General features: G+C 37.7%; 2 protein-coding genes across 4 annotated transcripts in view; one reads left to right on the top strand and one right to left on the bottom strand.

Moving 5' to 3' along the window:
• MIS18BP1 (MIS18 binding protein 1) overlaps positions 1 to 1,552 on the bottom strand; it is a 399,326-nt gene extending 397,774 nt beyond the window's left edge. Inside the window, exon 1 of the mRNA XM_053697673.1 lies at positions 1,517 to 1,552. The gene's annotated coding sequence lies outside the window, so the exon portion shown is untranslated. The remainder of the gene's footprint in view (positions 1 to 1,516) is intronic.
• Positions 1,553 to 1,936: 384 nt separating this feature from the next.
• The window catches only part of LOC128644972 (uncharacterized), a 40,903-nt gene continuing 23,434 nt past the window's right edge, over positions 1,937 to 19,405 (top strand). Inside the window, exon 1 of one of the 3 annotated variants that reach the window (XM_053697672.1) lies at positions 1,937 to 1,993. The gene's annotated coding sequence lies outside the window, so the exon portion shown is untranslated. Of the gene's footprint in view, positions 2,091 to 19,405 lie in introns of all 3 variants that reach the window. The other 2 variants (XM_053697670.1, XM_053697671.1) reach the window with 2 other exon arrangements.

Here is a 19,405-nt window from a genome sequence, read left to right as displayed (position 1 = left end):
TAGTGTTGACTGTGTTGTGTTTTTTCCAATTCCTGTAAGAACTGCATCAAAGTTTTTCTTTTCTACACATTATTAAGATATTAAGTTATAGTATAATCTCAATGCTTTTTATGTCACTTTAAAACGCACATGCCTAATACATTTCATAGGGCGCCAACAAAAGCCGTACTGGACACAAACCCATCTACCACAACTTTCCAATTTACTTCTATTTAATTTGTTTTGTCCCTTGTTATCCTTTGTTGAAAAGGATACCTAGGTAGGCTCAGGAGTTACAGATTGTGGTTACATCAGGTTATTGGCTTACCTGGTGTGTTCAGGTAACCCAGTGGTGCATTGCTGCTCCTTCAAAAAAGGAAAGCAAGAGAATGAACCAAATTAGATTAAAAGGGACAGTCAAGTCCAAAAAAAATTTCATGTTTCAAATAAGGCATGTAATTTTAAACAACTTTCCAATTTACTTGTATCACCAATTTTGCTTTGTTCTCTTGGTATTCTTAGTTGAAAGCTAAACCTAGGTTCATATGCTAATTTCTTAGACCTTGAAGGCCGCCTCTAATCTAAATGCATTTTGATATTTTTGCAACACTAGAGGGCATTAGTTCACATGTTTCATATAGATAACATTGAGCTCATGCACGTGAATTTACCATGGAGACAGGTCTTATCGGCTAAAATGCAAGTCTGTCAAAAGAACTGAAATAAGGGGGCAGTCTGCTGAGGCTTAGATACAAGGTAATCACAGAGGTAAAACGTGTATAATTATAACTGTGTTGGTTATGCAAAACTGGGGAATAGATAATCCCTTAAATACCAATCTTTTAAAACAACAAAAATTCTGATGTTGACTAAACTAGAAAGTTGATTAGAATTGTATTCTCGCTCTAAATAATGAAATAAAAAATTGGGTTTCTTGTCCTTTTAAAAGCATACGCTCTATCTGAAACCCAAAAGAAAACAATTGAATTGTATGTCTCTTTCAAAATATTGCTCATCACTTTTAACATTTATAAATAGGTTCCAAGTGTGTATTTGGGAGAGAGTGGTAACTCTAGTGCAAATATACTATGGTTATAAAATAACCATTTTTCTGCTTTCTACTGACATTACTGGGAGCTAGCTGAACACATCTGGCAAGCCAAAGACAAGAGGCATGCATATGTGTGTAACCAACAATCACCTAGTTATACTTTTCAACAAAAGATAAAGTACATTTGTTAGCAAAAGTAAAACGAAAATCATTCCACATTGGCTCTCATGTCCCTTTGACTGGTTGGCTTTTCAATAGTATTTTAAAGCAATGTAGATTTTAAGAAAAAAAGACAGTATTTGGTTGTTAAAAATATTTATTTTATATGCAGATCTTTTGCAAAGCGCCATTTATATGCCAATAACTGCTATCGTATATATATATATATGAATGATGCCCTAATAAACATCTAGTACATAACAATAACATCCGCATATATTTTCTGACAAACAACATATGGTTTGACACGATAGTAAATCCACCTACATAGAACACCCATTCACAACCGCGCCGCCACCACTCACCCACTCCCGCGCAAACGCCATTGAAAGAGCCGTTATTTAAATAAAACAAAAAAAAATCTTAAAATTCGAGCCCTATTGACAGACTTACCGATTGGCTGCTAACACTATCGTAACATCCGGCTCTTACGGAAGTGGGTGGAGTCTACTGCTTCCCTGAAAATGTAATAGAAAAAAAACGTACAGCAAATGAAGTCTGAGGTAACAGCTGCCATGTTTGTTATGGTTTTGTAAAAATAAGTGGTAGTACAGCTGTATATTAAAATAAAATACATAAATATTGTTCACAAACAAATACACATTTTAGTCTAACTTTTCGTTATTTGTTTTAGATCAATAGGACAAAAAGCGGATTGCTTGCGTTTACATTGTGTTATGCCCATAACAAAGATGGTCGCATTGTGTAGTAAGGGTTTTCGCTGTAAAGAACTAACAGGAAAAAGTAAGAAGACGATTTAAAAGATGCAGAGTGTTATTACATATGGATAGTGACAGCTTGAAGTACGCCATCAAAAGCATTTTTGCTTCCATTTAACACGGTAGTATGAGTTTGTTGTACGGGACATAATGCTATACAACAGCCTGGGAGTTGATCTTGTTGCTTGGGTTGCTTTATTATGGTTTCTGATACAATAGCGGTCAAATATAGGTTCTGTTGTAATGTGCAATTTGCGGTGTTTTCAGGATTTAACATCAGTTATAAGATTAATCATGTAACACGTTCCTACTTTGTGTGTGTAATCTTTTTAGTTGGTGTTTTAAATAGCCTGCCAAATTAGTTACTTTACTATAATAATAATAATAATAATATTGGGTTTCGATCAATTACAAAAAATAAACAATATCTTTTTTTAATTTTTTTTTCCTCTTAAATATTGCTTTTGTATAGGCTTACCAGAAGTCCCACTTTTACTGGGATTGTCCCGGTTTGGAGGCGCTGTCCCAGTGTCCCACCCAGTTGTTCATTCTGTCCCAGTAGGGATGCCACCTCCAGGTTTCAAATCATGTGTCCGGCTTTCAGACCGCCTGAAACCCAGACACATTATTCAAAATTACTGGACTGTGGCTCTCCAGCATAGTTGGATGCTGGTACTTTGTTACATACAGCCCTGCTTAGCTTAACGTTCGTGTCCTTCAAAGTTTACATTTAGTAATACAGGCTGAGCAGCATAGGGTTTTTTTTTTAATTTTGTAGTACTACTTGGTTTATTTTTCTAAGAATTTAACACCCCCTGACCCCTGGTGACATTGCCGGTAATACACGTTTAGGGGAATCATATGGGTATGATTAGGAAGTACAGACAGGAAGGATTTTTGGTGTGGATCTTGCTTTACTTTATGCAGGATAACATTTTGGCTATAATCTTCCTGCATTATGGTATAGAGTAGCCTCTTAAACAGCTTTAGCAGGTATGTGTTTCTTTTTTACTTTCATTCAATGTTGTATTTATGCCTTATCAGTATTTGGCTCTGTTCCTTAATTAGACACATAAAACACATATTACACTGCAGATATTAAATTGTGAAATTGATAATTATGAAAGTGATAATTATGCTTGATGTTTGGCATTATTTAGAATCTGAGATTTAGATTAATGATTTATTTGCCATGACAACGTAATGGTGCCTTTTTCACTAGGGGGTAGTGTTATGGTCTATTTAAACTGTGTGATTCACTTGTTTGACTGAGGAAGGGTAGAGTATCCACGAAACATTACACACATAAAAGCTACTACTTTAAAAGGACTGGTAATTGCCACGCCCCCTTGACCACGCTCCTGATCACACCCCCACTGGCACCGCGCCAGGTGGTCCCAGTTTCACCTCTAAAAATTATGGTAAGCCTACTTTTGTATATTGTTGTAATCGCGTGTTTGTGTGTAGTTTTTTTTGTATTGTGTATAGAGATCCTGGTTTCAGTCATCTATTTCCTGTTTCTTTAGCACTGGAGCTAAATTCTGTTCAAACTGTTTCCTGCTGTGTAATAGATTTCATATATATTGACGTTTAATAATTGGATATTTGGGATAGGGGTTAATAGGTGTACATTGTTACTGCAAAGCAGGTTTATTATGTAATCAAGTAAGTGGGATCAACCACAGTTTCAGCATCTTCTGGTAATAGCTATAGTTTTTAAAGGGACATACAAGTGTAAAAAGAATGGGCTCAGATATATTATTAGAGCATTTTATTATTGCACTGTAGTTTGCATAGACTGTTGTTTTTATTTTCTGCAACAATGTGCTACTGGGAGCTAGCTGAGCACATCTGGGGAGCCAATGATTAAAGGATTGTGTGTAGTTACTGATCATCTAGCTCCCAGTAGTGAATTGTGCACCTGAGCTGACTTTAACCTCTGCAAATCGGTAATACTTTAAACACACATGACATGTTATTGCACATATATATATATATCATATTTTTTGCACTTTTAATGCCCTGTTAACATAGGAACTACATATGTTTGTCTCAGATTTATGTCTTTTTAATGTAGCAGTTATCCTTTCTGCTTCTTGTACTTTGATTTTTTATTGAAAAAAAAAACCACATTAATTGAGAGCATGTTAAGCTCGGCTTTCATATCGCCCATCAGTTTAGCATGGTAGATTATTTTTTTGTATGAACACATTTTAGAATAAAGTTTTATGATTTTGAGGAAATAATAAGAAATGAATGCTTGTGCATAACTTGTACTGCAGTTATCAGTTGATTAGCTGAAAAGCAAGTTTCTCACATTTTATTAGTGGAATAAGGAGAAAGAGGTCCCCACAATATACAAACAATACTCAATTTTACTGAATGGCATTGTAACATATGTTTTAAAATAAACCCCCTTAATCAGCACAACATGCCAACAGCACATGAAGTGAAGGTATATTAACATATTTTTATTTATTTTTTTATCTGTCACTTTCAGTCCAGTGTGCCTATTGCCAATATACTTACAAATTATATTCACGTTTAGCTTTTGCATAGGTCAGTTCATATTAGGGCTGGGCGATATGGGGGGAATCGTGATTTAAAAAAAAAAAAAAAAATTTAATCACAATTTTATTAAAAATTACTATAACGCCTTAATTTATTCATTAACACTACAGAATCTTACTGTACATGTTTCTCAATGTCCAATACACTCTTGCCACCGCTTGACCACCGCCACACCACTCCCAGATGACTCCCACACACTCTTCAATCTCTTCCAAACCGGCCGCTTCGCAGGCATTCTCAGGTCCGCCCACGGCCGCACACTGGTCGCCTCTCATCTTCCCTCTCCGCCTCCATGACTATCTGAAGATTTTTTTATTTTTTTTTAAATCACGTACTCTCGTGGTTTTAAAAAAGCGGCGATTAATCGCGCAGACCTAGTTCAAATTAGTCATCAAATTAAAAATATTGAGTAAAAAATATGCTTTGTTTCCCTAAAAGAAGGCTGATACTGTTAGTGCTTTGCAACTTTCCCAGTGAGCCTGTTTCAAGGCTGTTTGTGGCCATGAAATCTGTTTCCTAAGTGATACCCTTATTAAAGAGACAGTCAATTCAAAATTAAACTTTGATTCAGACAGGGCATGCAATTTCAAACAACTTTTCCAATTTACATTAATCATCAAATTTGCTTTGTTCTTTTGGAATCCTTTTTTGAAAGCTAAATCTAGGTAGGCTCATGCTAATTTCTAAATCCTTAACCCCTTAATGACCACAGCACTTTTCCATTTTCTGTCCGTTTGGGACCAAGGCTATTTTTACATTTCTGCGGTGTTTGTGTTTAGCTGTAATTTTCCTCTTACTCATTTACTGTACCCACACATATTATATACCGTTTTTCTCGCCATTAAATGGACTTTCTAAAGATACCATTATTTTCATCATATCTTATCATTTACTATAAAAAAAAATATAAAATATGAGGAAAAAATCGAAAAAAACACATTTTTTTCTAACTTTGACCCCCAAAATCTGTTACATATCTACAACCACCAAAAAACACCCATGCTAAATAGTTTCAAAATTTTATCCTGAGTTTAGAAATACCAAATGTTTACATGTTCTTTGCTTTTTTTGTAACTTATAGGGCCATAAATACAAGTAGCACTTTGCTATTTCCAAACCATTTTTTTTCAAAATTAGTGCTAGTTACATTAGAACACTAATATCTTTCAGGAATCTCTGAATATCCATTGACATGTATATATTTTTTTTTAGTAGACAACCCAAAGTATTGATCTAGGCCCATTTTGGTATATTTCATGCCACCATTTTACCGCCAAATGCGATCAAATACAAAAAATCGTTCACTTTTTTACGAATGTTTTACAAACTTTTGGTTTCTCACTGAAATTATTTGCAAACCGCTTGTGCAATTATGGCATAAATGGTTGTAAATTCTTCTCTGGGATCCCCTTTGTTCAGAAATAGCAGACATATATGGCTTTAGCATTGCTTTTTGGTAATTAGAATGCCGCTAAATGCCACTGCGCACCACACGTGTATTATGCCCAGCAATGAAGGGGTTAATTAGGGAGCATGTAGGGAGCATTTTGGGGTAATTTTAGCTGTAGTGTAGTAGACAACCCCAACTATTGATCTAGGCCCATTTTGGTATATTTCATGCCACCATTTCACCGCCAAATGCAATCAAATAAAAAAAAAAACGTTAACTTTTTCACAATTTTAGGTTTCTCATTGAAATCATTTACAAACAGCTTATGCAATTATGGCACAAATGGTTGTAAATGTTTCTCTGGGATCCCCTTTGTTCAGAAATAGCAGACATATATGGCTTTGGCGATGCTTTTTGGTAATTAGAAGGCCGCTAAATGCTGCTGCGCATCACGCATGTATTATGTCTAGCAGTGAAGGGGTTAATTATGTAGCTTGTAGGGAACTTGCAGGGTTAATTTTAGCTTTAGTGTAGAGCTCAGCCTCCCACCTGAAACATCAGACCCCCTGATGCCTCCCAAATAGCTCTCTTCCCTCCCCCACCCCACAATTGTCCCCGCCATCTTAAGTACTGGCAGAAACTCTGCCAGTACTAAAATAAAAGGTATATTTGGGCTTTTTTGAGGTTGTTTTTTTTTTTAGCATATTTACATATGCTGCTGTGTAGGATCCCCCCTTAGCCCCCAACCTCACAGATCCCCCACCAAACAGCTCTCTAACCCTCCCCCTCTGCCTTAATGGGCGCCATCTTGGGTACTGGCAGCTGTCTGCCAGTACCCAGTTTAGAACAAAAATGTGCTTTTTTTTAAGAAAAATCCCTTTTTCTGTAGTGTAGCTCCCCCCACACCCAAGAACAACCCCCCACCCCTCCAAGATCCCTTTTACTGAAGTTTATTTTTTTTTTAATTTTTCCCTTTTCCCCCACAGTTACAATCTCATTTTCTGTAGTATAGCGGTTCCCACCCGCTCCCGCCCCGTGCACACGCCCGCCCGCCACCCTCTGTGCACGCGCGCGCCCCCGTCAGCTCCGGCCCCGATCCCGCCCCCCTCCACCTTATACGGCCCATCGATGGCCGCCCACCCGCCTCCCAAGTCAGCTCCCACCCACCAACGTTACCGGCCACCGATGTCCGGTGCAGAGAGGGCCACAGAGTGGCTCTCTCTGCATCGGATGGCCATGCAGGGTTATTGCAGGATGCCTCCATATCGAGGCATCACTGCAATAACCGGAAAGCAGCTGGAAGCGAGCAGGATCGCTTCCAGCTGCTTTCCACACCGAGGACGTGCAGGGTACGTTCTCAGGCATTAACTGCCTTTTTTTTGAGGACGTACCCTGCACGTCCTTGGTCGTTAAGGGGTTAAAGACAACCTCTTGCCTTAGTGCTTTTTGACAGTTTTTTGACAGCTAGACAGTGCTAATTCATGTGTGTCAAATAGATGACATTGTGCAAACTCCCGTGCAGTTAGCACTCATTGGCTAAAATCCAACTGGCAAATGAACTGAGATAAGGGGGGCAGTCTGCAGATAATAAGATACAAGGAAATCACAGAGGTATAAAGTGTAATATAACCATGTTGATTATGCAAAACTGGGAAATGAGTAATAAAGAGATCTATCTTTTTAAACAATAACAATTCTGAAGTAGACTGTCCCTTTTAAAGGGACATGAAACCCAATATTTTTCTTTCATGATTTAGAAAGAACATGCATTTTCAAGCAACTTTCTAATTTGCTTCATTCTCTTTATATCCTTTGCTTAAAAGCATATATAGATAAGCTCAGTAACTGGTGATTGGTGGCTACACATAGATGCCTCATGTGTTTGGCTGGCCCATGTGCATTGCTATTTCTTCAACAAAGGATATCTAAAAAATGAAGCAAATTTGATAATAGAAGTAAATTGAAATGTTGTTTAAAATTGTATTGTCTACCTGAATCGTGATAGGAAAAAAATTGGGTTTAGTGTCCCTTTAACTTAGTTTACCCTAGACAGAGGGACAAGTGATCCCTCTTTAGATTGAGGGATCACTTGCACCCCTAGAATGAAGGGAATGCATATCATCTGGCCTACTGCTCATCAGGGAGGGTATCTGTTAGAAAGAGTTTGCTAATTCAAAGTCCCTATATGCAACACTGTATTACTTGACACGGGGAGAGACCCCCATTTTAAAGAGGGCATCTTTTTAATGAGGGATGTATCCCCTTTAATTTGCAGATAATAAAAGTGGTAATAAGGATCATCTACTCTCTCTAGAGTCTAGACAAATTGAGGATCGTTATAATTGGAGGATGGTCTCTCAGAATCCTGTCTCCCACCAAAAAGCACAGAAGTGGAGCCCCTGTTTTATTCAGCTATTGGTATTTATGGGGGCAGATAGGGCTCCTGTAGAACAATCCCCCTTCATTACTTAGAATGACATGAAACTGCTGATTTGGGTGTTAATAAAGGATAGCGATAGACCCCTTAGACAAAATAACTTATCATGGAAAGTGGTGGATCTACCCTTTCTAATGCCATATTCCTGTCATAAGCGGGCAGTAAGGAGTGTCAATCATCCTATTTCAAAATAGTGTGACTGTCTGTCTAGTTGTTAGGTGATTCCTATTACTAATCCTTATTTAGGGGTCTAGTGTAGTTATACTAAATAATTATTTATTAAATGGACAACAAAGTTAAAAATTTAAACTTTCAATATTGAAATAGAGCATGCAATATTAAAGTAAATAATGTTAGCCATCTATTAAATGTCTTCTATAGAGTGGTTCATGTCCATCCAGATTCTTTTTATATACAGTATATATTTAAAAAAACAACCTGTGTCTTGCAACGTATATCTTAAAACACCTGGCGCCATCTAGTGGCTTGATGCTGTTTTTTTTTTTTTTTTTAAACTAAAGGAAAAACATGCTAATTTGCTAAAAGAACAGCCAACAATTCTTCATTCACAGTAACTTTCTAGCATTTACATCAATATCAAGAAAATAAGACAGCAACCAGCCTTTTATGGTAATATATCAGAAGAAATTTGCACAATTTATTAAAGGGATATGAAACCCAAAATATTTATTTTATGATTCAGATAGAGAATGCAATTTTTAACAACTTAATAATTTACTTATATTAGCAATTTTTCTTCTTTCTCTTGGTAACTTTTATTGAAAAGCAGGAATGTATGCTTAGGATCTGCTCCATTTCTAGATCATTATATGGTAGCAGTTTTGTAAGAATGTTATCCATTTGCAAGCGCACTAGATATCCACATTATTTCCTGCCATGTAGTGCTCCAGATGTCTACCTAGGTATCTCTTCAATACAGAATATCATGAGAATTAATTACATTTGATAATAGAAGTAAATTGGAAACTTTTTTTTTTAATTTTTTAAATGGCATTTGTCTGAATTATTAGTGTTTAAAAAGATATATAATCACTTTATTACCCATTCCCCTGTTTTGCATAACCAAAACTAGTATATAGTCTCTGATGAAGCACCACTAGTAGGGGGCATGAAACGCGTCAGACTACCCACCTGTCTATGTCTGTCTAGGTTTTATTACACAAATAAACCTGTTATTCATTTGAACCCATTGTGCAGCCTTACATTTGTTCAATATACTTTTTACCCCTGTGATTACCTTGAATTTTAGCCTCTACAGACTTTACCCTTATTTCAGTTCGTTTGATAGACTTGAATTTTAGCCAATCAGTGCTGACTCAAAAATAACACAATAGCTCAATGTTATGAACTAGTGTTGTCTAGCTGTAAAAAAACTGTCAAAATGCACTCAGATAAGAGGCAGCCTTCAAGGGCTTCAAAATTAGCCTATGAGCCTACCTAGGTTTAGCTTTTAGCAAAGAATGCCAAGAGAGCAAAGACAATTGGATTATAAAATTAAATTGGAAAGTTGTTTAAAATTGCATGCCCTATCTGAATCATGAGTTAAATTTTGACAATACTGTCAAAATATACCTTTAATTGTTCATCTGCTGACATGGAGCCTAAGGTTAATGTGTCAGCTAATGTTGCAGTTGGGCCTGCTCTAGGAATGAATACACATTACCCACTTTGGACATGGTGAAATATTTGGTATAAGGTAGAGACTCCTTAACTGCAGATTTATATAATCTTACATAGAATGTTAGCCAATTATAAGACAAAACAATCAGTGCTAAGTCTATTGGAGAGTCAATTGCATGTGAAAGACACTGAAATGATGAAACTGTCTACTTTTGTGTGATGTCATTATGACATTTTAAATTGCTTTTCAAGAGTCTAGATTTCCCAAAGTGTAAAGTACTTTGCTGTATCAAACTTAAAGGGACAGGAAACCCAAATATTTTCTTTTATGATTTGGATAGAAAATAAAATTTTAACCCCTTAGTGACCAGACCATTTTTCAATTTTCTTACTGTTAAGGACCAGGGCTATTTTTACATTTCTGCTGTGTTTGTGTTTAGCTGTAATTTTCCTCTTATTCATTTACTGTACCCACACATTTATATACAGTTTTTATCTCCATTAAATGGACTTTCTAAAGATACCAATATTTTCATCATATCTTATAACTTACTATAATTTATTTTAATAAAATATGATGAAAAAATTGAAAAAAGCACACACTTTCTTTCCTAAGTTATGGTGAGTCCATGGCTTCATCAATTTCTATTGGGTAATATCACTCCTAGCCAGCAGGAGGAGGCAAAAAGCACCACAGCCAAGCTGTTAAATATCACTTCCCTTCCCACAACCCCCAGTCATTCTCTTTGCCTCTGTCAATGGTGGAGGTGAAGTTTTGGTGTCTGAAGAATTTTCACTACAAGCAAGTGTAACGGTACCAACAGGATACCAGGGGTTAACACCAGATGAACAATGTCCTGCATAGGGAATCAGCAATTCACAACCCAGCCAGTTTTCAAGTTTAAAACAGAATGACATTTATTAAAAGGCTATGCCTAGTATTTATGCAGGTCTGACCCCCCAGATGGGGGGTTGAAAAAGAATGTTGTACATTAGATGGGGGGGACCACACCCTTGGACAGACCACAATAGATTCACATTACTTTACTAGGTAGATAACAACTTAAACACAAAACACATTTGGCTTTCCTTATCACCTAGGCGTCTGCTCTCTGAGGGTGATTAAACAATGGACTGTTTATCACTAACTTTAATGACAGTACACAATAGCTGAGGCTAGTAACCTTGTTGTTCAAGAGTAGCTCTTAAAGTTGAACACAGTTAACTCCTTCAGTACTGACAGAAGGGTCTGTCACATCTACATAGCACACAATACAGCCTATAGACAACCTTTCTTACATTATAGTCAAGAAGTGGCTAGGTTTGCCACAATGCTCCCCCAGAACCAAGCCGGCATACACAGTCTGATCCCAACGGATCGGCTTGGGGATGTCCGGGGAAGTACTCACAGATCACTTTTCAAGTTCAGTTTGCCTGTAAAAATTTTTAACATAGCGTAATATGTTCATAGAAGAATAATATCCTTGAAGTGATTCTTACCAGTGGGTCAACGCGTTTCGGCCCTATGACACAGGCCTTTATCAAGATTGGTAAGTTAGTCCTAATAGTGCCTTTAAATACCCTTATAATAGTGGGCGTATCTGTGATCTTTGATCTAAACCGGAAATGTTATACCGGAAGTGGTAACAATTGTAAACCTTCTCACTAATATCAGTTAGGGAATTTCGTTTAATGCCCATATTTATATCTTAGTGGATATTGCTTTATATGTATTCCAGCATCTGAGTGCTGCTGATATTGTCACTATTACACTAATCCTACTCATCTGACATTCTCACACCTCTCTGAGTGCCCTTATCGTTCTGTCACTTCCTATCCCTTAGCCTTTGGCGCTGTACACAATATTCTCATTGTCAATTAACTTGAGAACAAAGCACATTTGAAAATATAAGTGAATTTAAAAGTGTCTTACACTTACCTGCTCTATCTGAATCATGCAAGTTTAAGTTTTATTTTCCTATCCCTTTGATTGATTCAAGGTAGTTACGTGTTTTGTGGGGTGTTTTTTTTTGAAGAGGTATAAAAACTCAAATGAACTGTACGTGCACAAATTCATAATTTGTCATGCTTTATAGAAACAATATGGCCATTGGCTGTGTCATTTGTCAATTTTTGGCACTGGATTTATTAGTGTTTAGAAGTCGAAACACAAATATGTCCAAGGAAGGTAAGGCAAGTAAAGTTTTGGGTAGCTGCTGTAAATCTTTTAACATACTTTACTTTTTTACTAGGTTAATGTTACATAATTCTGCACATAATGCAGAATTATATATCATTAAAGGGACATGAAACTAAATCTGTAATTTTTAATTATTTTCCAATTTACTTTTATCAACATTGTTTAAGTTCCTTGGTATCTTTTGTTGAAAAGTAGGGAAGGAAGCTCAGTAGCATGCTCATGTCTGCAGTAGATGTGTGCATTCGGCAGTTTTGTTCACTGCCAAATGCGGAAGTAGGAGGTTATTTTCGGTAATCGTCTCTTTTGGGAGCCGAATCTCCTCTTGTGCAAGTGAAATGCACTAAGATCTGGTTTTGCACATCTTAGTGTTTCACTTGCACAAGAAGATATTCGGTGAACAAAACTGCTGAATGCACACATCTAGTCAGCAGCACTGTATATCAGCAGTCCCAGAGCCAGAACTTTTTGTTCTTTTTAAAAAGTCATGTAACCCCTTATTTGAAAGAGTGTATTCTCTATGGACCACACCAGCACTTTGTTTGCAGGGCTAAGGCATAAGGGATGGGAATGTTGGTGTGGCCTTGGCAGATCTGGGGCAGTGTTGGAAAACTTGGATACTGAGTTCAGAAAGCAGGCCAGACCTTACAACCTGTGACAATCCCATAGGATCTGGGATAGTTGGGATGTCTGCAGTGGTTTTCATGACAATCTGACTGGTGGCCTGAATATGGAATCACAAGCAGTGAGGAAGTAAAATTTTTCACATTGTATGTGACCTCCTTTACAGCCATCTTAATGACGTTAGAACAGCTGTGGGTATACTTTCACTGTATATTAAAGGGACACTGAACCCAATTTTTTTCTTTTGTGATTCAGATAGAGCATGCAATTTTAAGCAACTTTCTAATTTACTCCTATTATCAAATGTTCTTCATTTTCTTGCTATGTTTATTTGAAAAGCAAGAATGTAAGTTTAGATGCCGGCCCATTTTTGGTGAACAACCTGGGTTGTCCTTGCTGATTGGACAGCACCAATAAACAAGTGCTGTCCATGGTCTGACCAAAGATTTGCTGGCTCCTTCGCTTAGATGCCTTCTTTTTCAAATAAATATAGCAAGAGAACGAAGAAAAATTGTTAATACAGGGAGTGCAGAATTATTAGGCAAATTAGTATTTTGACGACATCATCCTCTTTATGCATGTTGTCTTACTCCAAGCTGTATAGGCTCGAAAGCCTACTACCAATTAAGCATATTAGGTGATGTGCATCTCTGTAATGAGAAGGGGTGTGGTCTAATGACATCAACACCCTATATCAGGTGTGCATAATTATTAGGCAACTTCCTTTCCTTTGGCAAAATGGGTCAAAAGAAGGACTTGACAGGCTCAGAAAAGTAAAAAATAGTGAGATATCTTGCAGAGGGATGCAGCACTCTTAAAATTGCAAAGCTTCTGAAGCGTGATCATCGAACAATCAAGCGTTTCATTCAAAATAGTCAACAGGGTCGCAAGAAGCGTGTGGAAAAACCAAGGCGCAAAATAACTGCCCATGAACTGAGAAAAGTCAAGCGTGCAGCTGCCAAGATGCCACTTGCCACCAGTTTGGCCATATTTCAGAGCTGCAACATCACTGGGGTGCCCAAAAGCACAAGGTGTGCAATACTCAGAGACATGGCCAAGGTAAGAAAGGCTGAAAGACGACCACCACTGAACAAGACACACAAGCTGAAACGTCAAGACTGGGCCAAGAAATATCTCAAGACTGATTTTTCTAAGGTTTTATGAACTGATGAAATGAGAGTGAGTCTTGATGGGCCAGATGGATGGGCCCGTGGCTGGATTGGTAAAGGGCAGAGAGCTCCAGTCCGACTCAGACGCCAGCAAGGTGGAGGTGGAGTACTGGTTTGGGCTGGTACCATCAAAGATGAGCTTGTGGGGCCTTTTCGGGTGGAGTCAAGCTCAACTCCCAGTCCTACTGCCAGTGTCTGGAAGACACCTTCTTCAAGCAGTGGTACAGGAAGAAGTCTGCATCCTTCAAGAAAAACATGATTTTCATGCAGGACAATGCTCCATCACATGCGTCCAAGTACTCCACAGCGTGGCTGGCAAGAAAGGGTATAAAAGAAGAAAATCTAATGACATGGCCTTCTTGTTCACCTGTTCTGAACCCCATTGAGAACCTGTGGTCCATCATCAAATGTGAGATTTACAAGGAGGGAAAACAGTACACCTCTCTGAACAGTGTCTGGGAGGCTGTGGTTGCTGCTGCACGCAATGTTGATGGTGAACAGATCAAAACACTGACAGAATCCATGGATGGCAGGCTTTTGAGTGTCCTTGCAAAGAAAGGTGGCTATATTGGTCACTGATTTGTTTTTGTTTTGTTTTTGAATGTCAGAAATGTATATTTGTGAATGTTGAGATGTTATATTGGTTTCACTGGTAAAAATAAATAATTGAAATGGGTATATATTTGTTTTTTGTTAAGTTGCCTAATAATTATGCACAGTAATAGTCACCTGCACACACAAATAGCCCCCTAAAATAGCTATAACTAAAAACAAACTAAAAACTACTTCCAAAACTATTCAGCTTTGATATTAATGAGTTTTTTTGGGTTCATTGAGAACATGGTTGTTGTTCAATAATAAAATTAATCCTCAAAAATACTACTTGCCTAATAATTCTGCACTCCCTGTAGAAGTAAATTAGAAAGTTGCTTATAATTGCATGCTCTATCTGAATCATGAAAGAAAAAAAATTGGGTTCAGTGTCCCTTTAAGGAAATGTGTTACTATAATGGATTACATAAAAAAATAAAACACTGGGCAATGCTGTTATCCTTTGTTCTAAAGTAGTTAAAGAATATGCTTGTTTCCTAAGTAAATATGTTAATTTCAATACTTAATTTTGTGTGTGTGCGTATAAAATATATATATATACCCCCCGCTCATACAGCGGGTTAGGGACCGGAGCCCCGCTATAAAGTGAAAACCGTCTTAAAGTGAAACAAGACAGTTTAACCCCTTAATGACCACAGCACTTTTCCATTTTCTGTCCGTTTGGGACCAAGGCTATTTTTACCTTTTTGAGGTGTTTGTGTTTAGCTGTAATTTTCCTCTTACTCATTTACTGTACCCACACATATTATATACCGTTTTTCTCGCCACTAAATGGACTTTCTAAAGATACCATTATTTTCATCATATCTTATAATTTACTATAAAAAAAATATAAAATATGAGGAAAAATTGAAAAAAACACACTTTTTCTAACTTTGACCCCCAAAATCTGTTACATATCTACAACCACCAAAAAACACCCATGCTAAATAGTTTCAAAATTTTGTCCTGAGTTTAGAAATACCCAATGTTTACATGTTCTTTGCTTTTTGTGCAAGTTATAGGGCCATAAATACAAGTAGCACTTTGCTATTTCCAAACCACTTTTTTCCAAAATTAGCGCTAGTTACATTAGAACACTAATATCTTTCAGGAATCCCTGAATATCCCTTGACATGTATATATTTTTTTTTTGTAGACATCCCAAAGTATTGATCTAGGACAATTTTGGTATATTTCATACCACCATTTCACCGCCAAATGCGATCAAATACAAAAAATCGTTCACTTTTTCACAAATTTTTTCACAAACTTTTGGTTTCTCACTGAAATTATTTACAAACAACTTGTGCAATTATGGCATAAATGGTTGTAAATTCTTCTCTGGGATCCCCTTTGTTCAGAAATAGCAGACATATATGGCTTTGGCGTTGCTTTTTGGTAATTAGAAGGCCGCTAAATGCCACTGCGCACCACAAGTGTATTATGCCCAGCAGTTAAGGGGTTAATTAGGGAGCTTTTAGGGAGCTTGTAGGGTTAATTTTAGCTTTAGTGTAGTATAGTAGACAACCCCAAGTATTGATCTAGGCACATTTTGGTATATTTCATGCCACCATTTCACCGCCAAATGCGATCAAATTGAAAAAAAAGTTAAATTTTTCACAATTTTAGGTTTCTCACTGAAATAATTTACAAACAGCTTGTGCAATTATGGCACAAATGGTTGTAAATACTTGTCTGGGATCCCCTTTGTTCAGAAATAGCAGACATATATGACTTTGGCGTTGCTTTCTGGTAATTAGAAGGCCGCTAAATCCTGCTGCGCCTCACACGTGTATTATGGCTAGCAGTGAAGGGGTTAATTAGGGAGTTTGTAGGGAGCTTGCAGGGTTAATTTTAGCTTTAGTGTAGAGATCAGCCTCCCACCTGACACATCCCACCCCCTGATCCCTCCCAAACAGCTCCCTTCCCTCCCCCACCCCACAATTGTCCCCGCCATCTTAAGTACTGGCAGAAAGTCTGCCAGTACTAAAATAAAAGGGTTTTTTAAAAAAAATAATTTTTTTTAGCATATTTACATATGCTAGGGTGTAGGATCCCCCCCTTAGCCCCCAACCTCCCTGATCCCCCCCAAAACCGCTCTCTAACCCTCCCCTCTGCCTCATTGGGGGCCATCTTGGGTACTGGCAGCTGTCTGCCAGTACCCAGTTTGCAAAAAAAAGTGCTTTTTTTTATTTTTTTGGGCTTTTTTCTGTAGTGTAGCTTCCCCCCCCCCCACACAGACAATCCCCCACCACCTTGCTGATCTTTTTTTTTTTAAATGTACTATTATTATTTAGAAATGTGTACATTTTTTATAAATTCATTTTCTGTAGTGTAGCGGTTCCCACCCGCTCCCTCCCCGTGCACGCGCCCCGCCCCCCCCCGCCCCTGCACGCGCGCGCGTCCGTGCGCGTCCCCGCCCACGATCCCGCCCCCCTGCACATAACCAGGGCCATCGATGGCCGCCACCCGCCTCCCGGTCCGGCTCCCACCCAACAAAGCAGGGAGCCACCGATCTCCGGTGCAGAGAGGGCCACAGAGTGGCTCTCTCTGCACCGGATGGCTACCAAAGGTTATTGCAGGATGCCTCCATATCAGTGATGTGCAGTCACTAGAGGCAGGTGAGGCAGTGCTTCACCTCTCATATGGGCAAAAATATATTTTTTTTATTGGCTTTAAAAAAAAAATTGTAATTTTTTTTTCCCAGCATTTTTTTCTCTCACAGCTATATGTTGTGCAATGAAGAGGCACAAGCAGGTCTGCCCACCATTACACAACATGCTGCGCCATCTACTGGATGCAAGTGGTTAAGATCATTGCATGGCCCATTAACTGCTTATTTGAGGCAGTCCTATTTGGGCTGAACCAATCTAGCGAGAGGCATTAGTAAGTGGAACATAGGGTTGGGGCTGGATGTTAAATCATATAAAACAAAGCAAAAACAGAAAAAAACAACTTTCATATATTTTGTTGCTGTCCTGTGAAGCTGCCAGCTTTGCTAAAGTAAAAAAGAGAGTTCTGTTCTTCCCCTTTAAGTGCAGTGGAATGTGCCACTGTCACTTCCTGAATCGTTCCAGAGCAGGAGAGAGGCACAGAGAGCAGTGTTTCACCCACATCTTATTAAAGTAAGATTTTACTGATAGGGATTCTGTTAGTGAAAATGATAATTTAATTAATGTGGTTTAGTGTTTTTTTTTACTCTTTTACGGCAAAGGACCGTTTTTGTATTTTGTTTACTCAAACTTTACACCCACTAACTTAGCAGCTTGCCTCTGTACTTCACACTAAATTATAGACTCATTTTCTGAACTCTCTGTAGCTCTGCTGTTTTATTACTTTAAAATGCTGTGGTCCCTCTCCCCCCCCCCCCCCCATTGTGTGTGTGTGTGTATCTCTCTCTCTCTCTCTATCTATCCATCTCTCTCCTTATGTATTGTTCTCCCCCATGGTCTCTTTCTCTCTCTGTCTCTCTTCCTCCCCCTCTGACTCTCATCCCTTATGTAATGAAAGAATCTATAAGCATAATTTGCAGCATTAAAGTAAAATGTATGTTTTAAACATATTTTAATGGGCATGGATTTCTAGATCTCATAATCAGAGCAAGCATTGTGTTATCTGGCAAGAGTTTCTGTTACAATCCTTTTAGACTAAAATCAGATGTTTACTAAGTTGACCAGTTTTCCAAGACACCATTTAAAGGGACATGAAACCCATATGAAACCCATATGCAAATTTAAATAACTTTCCAATTTACATCTAATATCTAATTTTCTTCATTATTTTGATGTCCTTTGTTGAAAATCATATCTAAATATGCTCAGTAGCTGCTGATTGGTGGCTGCACATAGATACCTCATGTGATTGGCTCACCCATGTGCATTGCTATTTCTTCAACAAAGGATATCTAAAGAATGATGGTGTATCCTGCCACTGCCTCACCAGCCTCTGACGTCACTGCACGTCACTGCTCCATATCGAGGCATCACTGCAATAACCGGAAAGCAGCTGGAAGCGAGCAGGATCGCTTCCAGCTGCTTTCCACACCGAGGACGTGCAGGGTACGTTCTCAGGCATTAACTGCCTTTTTTTTGAGGACGTACCCTGCACGTCCTCGGTCGTTAAGGGGTTAAAGGGACACTAAACCCCAAAATTTTATTTCATGATTCAAGTAGAGAATACAATTTTAAACAACATTCCAATTTACTTCTATTATCTAATTTGCTTCAATCTTTAGATATCCTTTGTTGAAGAAATAACAATGCACATGGGTTTAGTGTCCCTTTAAACTGTCTTGTTTCACTTTAAAGCAGTTTTCACTTTATAGCGGGGCTCTCTCTCTCTCTCTCTCTATCTCTATCTATCTCTCTCTCTCTCTCTCTCTCTCTCTCTCTCTCTCTCTATCTATCTATCTATCTATCTATCTCTCTCTCTCTATCTCTCGCTCTCTATCTCTCTATATATATATATATCTATCTCTCTCTCTCTCTCTATATATATATATATATATATATATATATATATATATATATATATATATATATATATATATATATATATATCTTTATCTCTCTCTCTCTCTCTCTCTCTCTCTCTCTCTCTCTCTCTCTCTCTCTCTCTCTCTCTCTCTCTATATATATATATATATATATATATATATATATATATATATATATATATATATCTATATATATCTCTCTCTATCTCTCTCTCTATATATCTCTCTCTCTATCTCTCTCTCTATATATATCTCTCTCTATCTCTCTCTCTCTATCTCTCTCTCTCTCTATATATATATATATATATATATATATATA

The sequence above is a fragment of the Bombina bombina genome, chromosome 1 (genome assembly GCF_027579735.1).
Source record: "Bombina bombina isolate aBomBom1 chromosome 1, aBomBom1.pri, whole genome shotgun sequence".
Lineage (NCBI taxonomy): Eukaryota > Metazoa > Chordata > Amphibia > Anura > Bombinatoridae > Bombina > Bombina bombina.
This window is presented reverse-complemented; position numbering and strand designations above follow the sequence as displayed.